Below are 12,682 nucleotides of genomic sequence, written 5' to 3'. Positions count from 1 at the left end.
AATAGCTGGAGGGGAAGCATTAATGAACTAGAGGAAAGTTGTATGTTTCAATGGTGCTACACTGCACCTTGACTGGCTCATCTCTTCCTTGTGACCCTTCTGTAAGGGGATGTCCAATTATCTACAGATGGGCTTTGGGTCTCCACTCTGCACTCCCCCTCATTCACATTGATAGGACTTTTTGTTCTGGGTCTTTGATGCCTGATACCAGATCCCATCAATAGCTCATGATGAGACTAACTTAAGGGAGTAGAAAGCCCTGTCTTTCTGCCACTGAGCAACTGGTGGGTTCAAACTGCTCACCCTGCAGATCACAACCCAGCATGTAACCACTATGCTACCAGGGCTCATTATAAAACAACAGCAAAGAAACATTGACAAGGAAACATACAAACAAAATAAACTCTGTACAGAAAATTACAAGGAACAAAAACCAACAAGAACACACAACAAAATGGCAGCGATAATCCATGCCTATCGATAATGACACTGAAAGTAAATGGAATAACTGCACCATCAAAAGAAAGAGAAGAGCTGGTGATAGAGTGATGTTGCCTTCCAAAGGAGAGAAAGAGCATGAGTTTCTTTATTATTATTTTATTTTTATTATTATTATTATTAAATAGGACCCATCAGTCCTTATAAGAAACACACCTTAGTCACAGGCAAAAGTAGACTAACCAAATCAAAGGATTCGGGGTGGGGATCAAGCTAATGGAAATTACAAAAAAATAGAAGGTTGCCGGAGCCCACTGGCAAAGCAACGGGGACTCGATTGAGGGGGTGAGGACTGAGAAAAGACAGACACAGAAAAGCTGGGGTCAGGAGGACTGCAATTCAAGACTGCAGCCCCGAGTTTATTTTCCAGCAAGCTTTTATACACTGTTAAGCGGGAATGTACTATTGCTCAAACTAGCGCCCCCATCCTTGTTCTTGTTTGTCTGGCAAATATTTTTCCCAAGGCTAAGCACCTGATGTTTTCAATAACATTAAAGCACAAAAGTCAATCTGACCGTGAGAGAGCTGTGTCTGCACGTCCAGGTCCGTGAGCTGCACCTCCACATTTGAACGAACAGACCTCTGCTTTCAGAGCAGCTCCCAACAGAAGGTATATTAATCTCTGGTAAAACAAACTTCAATGCAAAACCCACTGAGAGACAAGGAAAGACAAAGCATAATAATAGGCAACTGAACAAGAAAACATAAGTGTAATCAGGATATATCCAATGAAAGACCTTCAAGTATTTGAATAAAATTCTACGGATTTGAAGAGAGAAGCTGTCAACCGTACAATAATAACAATAGGTGTCAAGGTAGCACTCTCCAGGAAGGACAGAACAATGAGAAAAGAACTCAACAAAGACGGAGAAGTAAACAACGCAGTTCAACTTGACCTCTTCTATACAGAACGCTCTAACAAAAGAATGATATACTTTGCTTTCCAGTGCACATAGAACATTCTCGAGACTATACCATATTAAGCCACAAAGCAACCATTAGCAAATTTTAAAACATCGAGATATTCCAGCCATCTCCTCAGATAACAATACTATAAAATTGGAAATCAACAAGGGGGGTGAGAAATCAAGCACCTGGAAATCGAGCAATACCATGCTACTGATTAAAAACCACTGATATTTGAAGAAATAGGAATGAAAGTTTTAAATTCCTTGAAACATGAGAATAAAAATACAGTGTAACAAATCTTTTGGGACACAGCCAAAACAGCATTCAGAGGAGAGTTTATAGCAATAAATGCATACAACAACCAAATTAACACACTAATCCAACATTTCCAAAAACTAGAACAAGAGAAAAGCAAAATAAACCTTTAGTTACAGGCAGAAAACGCAAAGACTAGAGCAGAAATAAGTGACTCAAGAAACAGAAAAACAGTAGAATCAACAAGGCAAAGAAATTGGTTCTCCAAGATTGTGCAAATGGAGGTCCTTTGACCTTGGGTGGGGCCCCTGGCTTAATGGGTATCCAATGAAAGGGTACCCGTAACCACAATATATTTAATACCTCAATACTCTCCCTGTATTAATATGACAGGTTTTAATCTGAGAGGCAAGGATATGCCCTTGTAAGAAATGATACAAGAAAATTTCCCCTAGCATCAACCCCCAGGCTCACTGTAAACAGAGCTCAGTCGATCAAGAAATCAACCTGTACAGAGCAGCAACACAGGGATTACAGCTCCCAGTTGGGCTGTGCTCTCATTCAACTCCTCATATCAACATATCAATTATTGCTGTCATCAAAGCAATCACCTTATACCCCAAGGGGTGATTGATAATGTATTTCTTTTCCTTTTTTAGGGGGGAGCGGGTGTTTGGTTGCTTTCTGTTTCATTTGTTTTTGTTAGGTTTCCCAGTTTATGAAGCACAGAAGGAGTGGATGTATAGAGATAATAAGTGATGCAGTGGTTTATCAGGAAAGGGGGGTTGGGTGTGGGGAATTAGGGACAAAAAAACTGTGGGCGGAGGGAGGGAGAATTAGAACTGATTGTGATGATGTATGTACAGTTCTTTTTAAAAGTGATTTAACTATGAAAATGTATGATATGTGAATATTAGATCAAGAAAACTACTAAAGAAAGAAAGAAACCAAGCTTGCCTTATGGTTACCATGGATGAAAGAAGATTTTCGTTTAGGGGTACTGAGTGTGGGTTCATGGTGGTAAAATACTACGGTAAAGGACCTCAATACTGGTTGTACAACATGAAGAGTATAATTGGCGGCCCTGAATCACACATGTCGAAGTTGTTGAATTGGAGATTGCTTTGTTGTGTCTATCTTTGCCACAAATAAAAAAAATAAGTACATCAATAACAACGACTACAAGGAAGAAGAAGATGTTCTAAAACTGATTGTGGTGGTGACTGGCAGCTCTTCTTGAGACGGCTGAACTATTGAGTTCTGTGGTAGGTGGATGAGTGCGTTCGAAGAAGAAGAAAGAGCTACACTCTCAGAAACATGTAATGAGCAGCTCCGCCCTGGTCTGTGAGTGGGAATTGACTCTGTAGCAGTGAGTTTGGGTTTTGTTTTGTTTTATGTATTACAATGGTTTGTATGACAATGACTCCTTGAGTAAAATGATAAACTAAAAAGCTAAATAAGTAAAAGAAGTCGGGTCTTTGAAAGGATTACCTAATTTGACAAACTACTGGCAAACCTAACATAAGATAAAAGGAGAAGATGGGGATACAGGGGAGCTGGTATCAAAGAGTTCAAGAAGAAAGAAAATGTTTTTGAAACTGATGGTGATGGCAATTGTACAATTATGCTTGATCTAATTGAATTATGGATATCTGTAAGGTATTAATATCTGTAAGAGCTCCCAATAAAATGATTGATTAAAAAAGAAGATGCAAATGTGACAAATAAAAAAAAACCAAGGGGTAATGCTGCCAGAGGACCAAGTGAAATAAAAAAGATGATGATACAATGCTATGAAGGACTGGACTAAACAGACTTGGAAACCTAGAAGAAACACACATTTTTAGAGACACATGACCTACTTAAACTAACATAGACTGGTATAAAAGTCCTGAGTAGACCCACAACAGAAGCATGAACTGATTCTGGTCGTTAAAAAACTCTCAAGAGCAACAAAAAGTCCAGGGCCAAGGTGGCTTCACTGGGAAATTCATCAAATATTCAGAGAAGATCTGACACCAATTCTACACAAGCTATTCCAGAATATAGAGAAGGAAGTCAATCTCCCAAATTGATTTTATGAAGTGAGCATATGCCTGATAGATACTAAGAGCAGGCAAAGATATCATCAGAATAGAACATGATAGGCCAATATCCCTTATGAACACAGAAGCAAATATTCTCAACAAAATTCTAAACAACAGACTCCAACAAAGTATTAAAAAGAAAAGCATATCATGAGCAAATGTGATTCATCTCAGGTATACAAAACGTTGTATACCTGTATAGAAAAACATTGTAATCTACCATATAAATAAAAGGGAAATTGCATGATCATATCAATTGATGCAGAAAAGGCATTTGACAAAATCCAATAGAAGGGAAATTCCTCAACCTAATGAAGGGCATATATGCAAAACCAGCAGCCAACAGCCCACTCAAGAGGGAGAAACTGGTGAATGGGAACTAGACAAGAATGACCCTTATCAGCACTTGTGTTCAATATTGTGTATTGCAAGTCTTAGAGCTATTAAAAAAGACATAAGCCAAAATAAACCAGAGGTATCCAAATTGGCCAAGAAAAAGTAAAACTCCATGTGCAGATAACATAATTCTATATGCAGAAAAACCCAGAACCTCATTAAGAACAATCTTGGAACTAATTGAAAGATTCAGCAATGTGGCAGGACATAATATCAACATACAAAAACCAATCAGATTCTTGTCTACCAGCAAAGAGAACTCAGAGCAGGAAAGCAAGAAACAATACCATTTACAATAGCCACCCAAAAGGTAAAATACTTGGAATAAACCTAACCAGAGAAACAAAAGACTTGTACAAAGAAGTTTACAAAATGCGACTACAAGCAACCAAAAGGAAGACAACATTGAAAAATGTCGATACTACCAAAACGATCTATAAATGTAATGTAAATCTGACTCAAATCTCAATATCACTCTTTAAAGAAATGGAAAAAACTAGTCACCACCTTTATGTGGAAAGGATTTTACATGAAAAATAAAGCAAAAGCACAGCATAATTAAAGAAGAAGAAAATAGGGAACCTCTCACTCCCCAATTATAAAACCTACTACATAGTTATGATAGTTAAAACAGCCTGGTTCTGGTATAACAAGAGTTATATAGACCAGTGGAACAGAAGATTTGAATTCATCCACTTACAGATAACTAATTTTTGACAAAGGATTAAAACACATGAAATGTGAGAGAGTCTCTTCAACAAATGATGCTGACAAAATTGGATTTCCACTTGCAGAAGAATACTCAGGACCGATACTTTACTGCATATACAAAAATGAATTAAGATAGATATATACATATCTATATCATATCTGTAACTACAAAGATCCTCAATGAAAAAAAAATATGGAAAAACTTAGTGGCCCTGAAACATAGCAGAAGCAACTGGAAACATAATGAGAAGCATATACACACAGCAGAAGACAGAAGAGATGACTGGGACCTCGTCATAAAACAAGAAACTTACATGCCTCCAAAAATTTCACCAAAAGGGTAAAAAGCTATCCCACAGAGTGAGAAAAAAAAAATGCAATGACATATTGGACAAGGGACCAATCTCGAAAATGTATAGAAAACTTCAACAACTCAACAAGAAAAACACAAATCATCCAACTGAAAAAGGGGCAAGGGGACGGAAAATGGACAGAGGACAGGAACAGACAGCTCTCTAAAGAAGAAATCAGGCAGTCAAAAAACATATGAAGAAATGCTCAGAATCGCTAGATGCAAATTAAAAACAGCAATGAGATACCACCTCATTCCATAATTGATAGCAAAGTTTAAAAAAGCAGCAAACAAATATGTCAGAGAGGGTGCAGAGAGATCCGGGCCCTTGTACACTGCTGGTGGGAGTGTAAAACCGTGTTAACCACAGGGAGAGCAGTATGGCGCCTCCTCAAAAAAACGGAATTGAGATGTCATATGGCCTGGTGCTACTTGGTGTGTACCCTACAGAAATAACGATCATAGCACAGACAGCCATGTGCATACCCATGACCATCGCACTCTTCACAATAGCAAGAAGAGGGAAACTGCCTCTCAGTAGAACGGATACATAAACGCTGGTACATACACCCAATCCCATCATTAAAGAATGACGAAACCGAAACACCTCATGACATGGATACATTTGGAAGACATTCTGAGTGACGTTAGTCAAACACCAATATTGGACACAGACACAAATATAAGGACAAATAGTGTAATGAGACCACTGTTAATATGTTTTTTAAGGGAGAAAAAGCTTCCACATCAAGAGAAATAGATTTTGACAATCACCAGTGGTGGGAAGGGGAAGAAATGTGTTAACTTGGATGACGTGGGGAGACAGTAGACTACAAGGGGGGGAATGGGGATAAAGGGGGAGAGGAAATAAGGAAGCCATTGGGAGGTTTGATACGTGGTTGAATGCAAAAATGATCTTATATGTTAGCCTCCACCCAATTCATAATAAGAACTTTGACAAATGTAATTATAGGGAATTTTCCCTCTTGGAAACAAACAATGTGAGATTTAAGCGAACGTTTCCTGTTTCTTCTAAGATCTTGTGAAGCAAGTGAGATGATCTCCATGGAAGATGAAAGTAAGGCTAAGAAGAGTAAAGGAACATGCTCAAGGCCTTGTAGTTCATGGGACCAGGGAGCAGTTCCAACCTAAGTCCTGCAGATGCCAAAACTTGAGTTCATTCTATTCAGTAGGCTGCTTCCTAATACATGATTTGACGTGCTGACGGCTTAGCAGAGCACCTGCCACATCATGCAGAGCAAAACAAAAAGCTGCCCTACGTCTATTCTGACTCAATATGACCCTACAGAACAGAGAGCTGTCCCATAGTGTTTCCAAGGCTGTAAACATTGCCACATTTCCCTGACCCCCGTGGCCCACCCCCGCCGCCCCTTAGAGCCTATATTGAATTCAACTCACTGCCATTGAGAACAGGGTAGAACAACTCCTGTGGGTTTCTGAGACTGAAACTCTTTCTGGGAGTAGAAAGCCTCATCTTTTTTCCATGGGGTGGCTGGTGGTTTGGAACTGCTGACCACTACACCACCTGGTCAAGAAATGGGCTAAAAAATAGCAATGATGGTGAGGTTGGTGTAGGACTGGGTAATATTTTGGTCCTGTGAACATAGGGTCACTATAAGTCAGAACCAATTAAACAGTAGCTAACAACAAATGTTAATAAAAATCGAAGCACTTTTTGTCTGTGTGAATCCTGTATAGGACAAAGAACTTTATTTGGCCTTTGTCTCTGGCTTCTAGAATTCCCTTGGGATTATGAACAAATGGGGTGACTTTTTTTTCCCAGGCACCACGTGTTCTGTGTTCTCCAGTCCCCGGTTGACTCATCGTGACCCGGTAGGACAAAGTGAATTGCCCCCATCGGGTGTTCAGTGGGATGATATTTGTGAGAGCAACCACAGGTCTTTTCTGTCATGGAGTAGGTGGCAGGTTCAAACTATCAACCTTTCTTTCTGTTCGCTCTTTTAACTATCGCACCACCAGGCTTCTCAAGTGGCACTGAGCTGTGCAAATGAGGAGGGGCTGCACGAGCCCCATCCTGGCAGCAAGCCTCAGAAAGGGCAGTAGGCAGGAGGAAATCATGCGTGCATACTCACTGAGTCATGCAAATGAGGGGTAACCCCCACAAAACGGAATTTTTCTCCCTCCAAAGCTATGTATTTTTTTTTAAATTTTAACAAAATCACCTTCAAAGTACTCTCCATTACACTTAATACATTTGTCAAATCTGCCAATCCATTCTTGGAAACCTTTTTTCAAGCTCATCTGTTTGGATGGCTGACAGCACCTCCCTCGTTTTTTTTTCTCCACCTCTTCTACATGATCAAATCACTGTCTTTTCATGTCCTTCTTCATTCGTGGAAACAAAAGGAAGTCACACAGGAGCCAGGTCAGGTGAGAAAGGTGCATGGGGCAAGAGAGGCATGCTGTTTTTTGCCAAACCTAGCGCACAGAGATGGCTGTGGGAGCAGGTGCATTCTCGTGGTGGCAAAACCAGTTCTTCGTCTGCCACAAATCACTCCTTTCTTGTCACACACTGTTACACAATCTTTTCAGAACCTCTAAATAGAAAGCTTGATGAACAGTCTGACCTGCTAGGATGAACTCCAAATGCACTCTCCTCTCACATTAAAAAAAAAAAAAAAAGAACATCAGCTTTTGGGGGTACCCCCCTCGTGTACATGGAGGACCCAATGAGTCAACAAGGGACCCTGGACCTTGGATTTCTCTTTGGGGATTCTTGGGATGGCAAGAACATCTAAGTAAGGGAGAGTGTGGCATGGCAAGGGGATAATGGAAGTCCCCTGCCACTATCTCTCCCACCCCTTACCTGGGGCATCTGTCTGTATCCTTCCAGGCCCTCACGAATGGGTCACTCTAAGTGGGTACTAATCTCCATAAACTTTGTAAGCTACTATCGAGAATCGAGAAGCCCACGAAGGGGAAATGAGAGTCGGACTTGACACGGGGGTGGCTAATTCACAGGAGACTGTGCCGGCAGCCAGGACACACCCTGTCATATGGAGCCAGCTTTGGGCGATGGGTGCCCAGAAGAGGGCTCTGCAGGCTACCTGCGCAGACCCCCCTCTGGGTAACTTAGTGACCTAGTGTTGCTACATCAGAAATACCCCCGTGGATGACTTCTAACAAACAGAAATTCACGTTCTCATAGTTCAGGAAGCCAGAAGTCCAAATTCCGAGATCGAGCTCTTAGAAGGCTTCTTGCTCCAGAAGAAAGCCTTTGACTCCGGAGTTTCTCTGCTCCTGGGGGGTGAATCTTCATGTGGTGCAGCATGTGTCTTCCCTCTCCTCTGCTTCCTTTAATTCTTGTTTCACCTTTCTGATATATCTCAAAAGAGATTGACTTAAAACACACCCTGCCCTCATCCCACCTCATGAACATACCGAGTGCGGTTATAACCACGTGGTGTAGAGGTTGTGATTTGCAACACATAGTTATGGGGGAGGCACGATCCTTACCAGTGACAGAGAACGCTGGCAGGGGTGGGGAGAGGTGAGGCTGATGGAGAGAGAGTCTTTCTAGCTGTGACTTAGCCCCAGGGAGGTAGAGAGAAATTGGAGAGGGCTGGTTGGTCTGAAGGGCAGAGTTGGGCACACTATTGGGGCCGCAGCTAGGACTCAGTGGCCTGGCCTTGGATGTGGCCAGGACGTTTTGACTTGGCTCACGATGCCTAGGAATAAAATCTGACCTAACTCTGAGCGGTTAAGGTGAGAGAGAAAGTGCCACAGAAATGGCTGGCGAGCAGAGAAAGCCATGGACTTTCACCATATCATCAGTTGGTGTGGCATCAGTCCATACCATCACCGGTCCATCAGTTGGTGTGGCAAATGTATCATACCATCAGATATTCACCACCAAGGAAACTAGATATGAGGTTTATGAGCATTCTCTGTACCATCTTAACTTTTCTATAAATATAAAATTGTTTTAAAAACAGAAAACAATTTTTTAATGCCCTTTTTTACCAGGCTCCACATTCTTTAGCATTCAGAGCTCCATCTTTGGTTTGGATGTAAGACCACAGGATAGGAATGCATAACATTAGCAGGCTAATTCCAAAAGATGATTGACTATTAAAAAGTGTAGACAAGGTAGGTAGTAATGAGAGTGTCCATAATACATCACAATTTAGCATCTAAATGAGTGCTGTAATTTCAAGGTAGTCACCAGAAGCTTTTAGCCTTGTTTGAATAATGCAGACACTGTTCAAAACACTTCCAGCATAATCTTCAAAGCAAGCCTATAGCACACGCTGTGATGAATATTCATGATCTGCAGGTGGGTTTGATTTGTGCAAATAGCCAATAGCAACTCAGGCCAAGACTTAGGAGTAAATGGGGTGGTCAATCTGGATAGTAAATGTGTTTTAGAATTCAGAGTTCATTAGGTTTGAAAAATCTCATATGGTACAGAAGTAGACCAAAAAAAGAATTGCTGTATTTGAATTATGGTATTAGCAAAGAGTATTGAATAAAGGATGGACTGCCAGAAGAACTAACAAATATGTCTTGAAAGAAGTAAAGTGGAATGCTTCCTGGACGAGGAGAATGAGATGACTTCGGCCACCAAATCAGGCAAATTCAATCCCTGGAGAAGCACATCATGCTTGGTAAAGAGGAACGCCCTCGGTGAGATGAACTGACACAGTGGCTGCCACACTAGGCTCAACAATAGCAAGAACAGTGGCGAGGATGGTACAGCACTGGGCAGCGTTTTGTTGGATGTGCAGCTGCTACGCGTTGGAATAGAGTCGATGGCTCCTAACAACAACAATACACACTCATTTAAGGCAACGATCCCAATAGTGTCTGGGACTAAGAATCAAAAGCCAAAACAAAACCATTGTCAAATCAATTCCAACTCATGGTGATCCCATGTGTGACAGAGTAGAATTTCTCTGTAGAGTTTTGGCTGTCATCTTTATGGGATCACCAGGCTTTTCTTCCATGGACAGCCAGTGAGGTTAGTATCTGTGATAGGTAGGTTTATTGTGCCAACCTGGCCAATAGGAACATGTGGGATTAATAAGGTCGCAGTTTGATTGGAGGGCAAAGGGAAAAATGGCTCAGCAAGCCCCACCTGTCTCTCTCTTGCTCTCCGGTGATCGGACCAGTGTGCAGCTGCCTTAGCTAGTCCTCTGCCTCAACTTGTGAGCTACACTACCTGTGGGACACCCAACCCATGGATTCTGTCGCTAGAGCTTGAGGTTCCTTTGAGACCTGCTTTTCCACGCTGCTGGTGTATACATCACTTGAACTTGGAACTGTCGGAACCTGTCCTCAGACTGACTGTCGATGACCTGCCGTGCTGTTTGCTGCCTGTGGCCGAACTACCTGCATTGCTCTATAGAAGACTCAGCTGTCTGCTTCCTTGACCTTGGACCCAGTGGCCCTTGTCAGTTGAAGGACTTCCATTATATTAACTGTTCCACGAAAGTGAGTTGAACTGAGCCCTCTGTACTGCTGTGTGGACTAATTAGCTGTTATATTCCTTCATGCTGTATATATCTATCATCTTATATAGATATATAAATTCATAAGTGTCCTGATTTTCTCTAGAGAACCCTAACACAGTAGCCAAGTGAACACCATTTGTGTTACCTAATAACACAAAACATTATTTCTTCAGTGACACACATAAATATTCACATTAAGTGGGGTTAAAAAAAAAAACCTCTAAAGTAGCCCTCATTCATGTTTTGGGTCAGGCTCTGTCACAAAATAAATTCAGGTCAGATCTAGTTTTGTTGCCAAGTGAGTTATGGGGAGAAAAAAAGAGTGTTTTGACAACTCTTTTAATTTAGGGATTGTGGGTAACTTTTAGGATCATGGAGTGTGAACAGTTGCTGAAGATCATTTCAAAGTTTTGAGAAGGAAATCAGTCCATTTATTCAGTCACCCAAGATAGAAATTAAGACGTTCACCTAGGTCTTCCTCTCTCCCCATTCCCTTATAGCCAATCAACAAGTTAGGCTGATTTTACCTTCCGGTGTCTGACTGTCTTCTCCTCTCCATCCCCCGACCAGTGACACTTAATCCAGCACTTTTCCATCTCTGCCTTGGGCCACTTCAGTACCCTCCAAGCTGACCTCTCTGCTGGTTTGCATACAATCTTTCCTCTGAGACACTCCTGAGTGCAGATTTGAGTATGTCACTCCCGTGTTACAAATTCTTCACGGTTCCTCCATATGTCCACAAGATTTTGAAGTCCAGAGTCCTTAGCACGGTGTAAAACATAGGTGAAAAGTAGTAACTAACACAATGCCAACCCACCACATTTCCATCAGTTTGTCGCACTGCGGTGGCTTGTGTGTTGCTGTGATGCTAGAAGCTATGTCACGGGTATTTCAAATGCCAGCAGGGTCACCTAAAGTGAGCAAGTTTCAGCGGAGCTTCTAGACCAGTGGTTCTCAACCTTCCTAATGCCTCGACCCTTTAATACAGTTCCTCATGTTATGGTGACCCCCCCAACCATAAAGTTATTTTTGTTGCTACTTCATAACTGTAATTGTGCTACTGTTATGAATTGGGCAACCCCGGTGAAAGGGTCCTTCGACTCCCAAAGGGACCGTGACCCACAAGTTTAGACTAAGAACACACAATAAAGAAGGACTCCGCTCCCCCGCTTTGGAGGAAGGAGCCACTGAAAACCTTATGCTTAGCTTGGAAACATTGTCAGCTACTGAAGACCTACGGAATGGAAGCAGAACATTGTTGGAGACGGTGATGGTAGGAACAATTGAGAGAAGAATTGTGAGAACTAGGTAGCATGTCATCCTGTTGTCCATTAAGGTCACTATGGATTGGAACCAACTCCATCACAGCTAACAACAACACAACATACCAGTTCCATTCAGACTTTGTTACCAACCGGTAATGAAAGAATTTCAGATGTTATCTGTAACAATTTTAAAACTTTGCCGCAATTTAACAGTACTTTGTATCTTGTAAATCTAACAAAAGTGGAGGCTTTGATTTTTCTAACAATTCTCAAGTGTATTTTATAAAAGTAGCAGCTGGACTGTATGATAAGGAACTCCACATCAAGATTGAAGGAATACTTAATAACAATCTTCAATAGGTAGGTAACACAATCTTGCTTGCTGATGCATTTACTGATGAGAACCAAAGGCAAATCATATCAATAAGCGACATCATGATAAATGGAGAAAATAGTGAAGTTGCCAACTATTTCACTGTACTTTGGATCCACAATCAACACCCACAGAAGCAAGAAATTAAATGATACATTGCACTGGGCAAATCTGCTGCAAAACATCTTTAAAGTTTGCAAAAGCCAAGCTGTCACTTTGAGGACAAAGGTATGCCTGATGCAAGCTAACGTATCTTCAGCCGCCTCATATGCTAGCAAAAGCAAGATAATGAATAAGGAAGACCTAAGAATTTTTAAAATCGTTTTATTAGGGGCTCATAC

Source organism: Echinops telfairi, unplaced genomic scaffold (genome assembly GCF_000313985.2).
Source record: "Echinops telfairi isolate 266 unplaced genomic scaffold, ASM31398v2 ScPeMD7_2;HRSCAF=8, whole genome shotgun sequence".
Lineage (NCBI taxonomy): Eukaryota > Metazoa > Chordata > Mammalia > Afrosoricida > Tenrecidae > Echinops > Echinops telfairi.
This window is presented reverse-complemented; position numbering follows the sequence as displayed.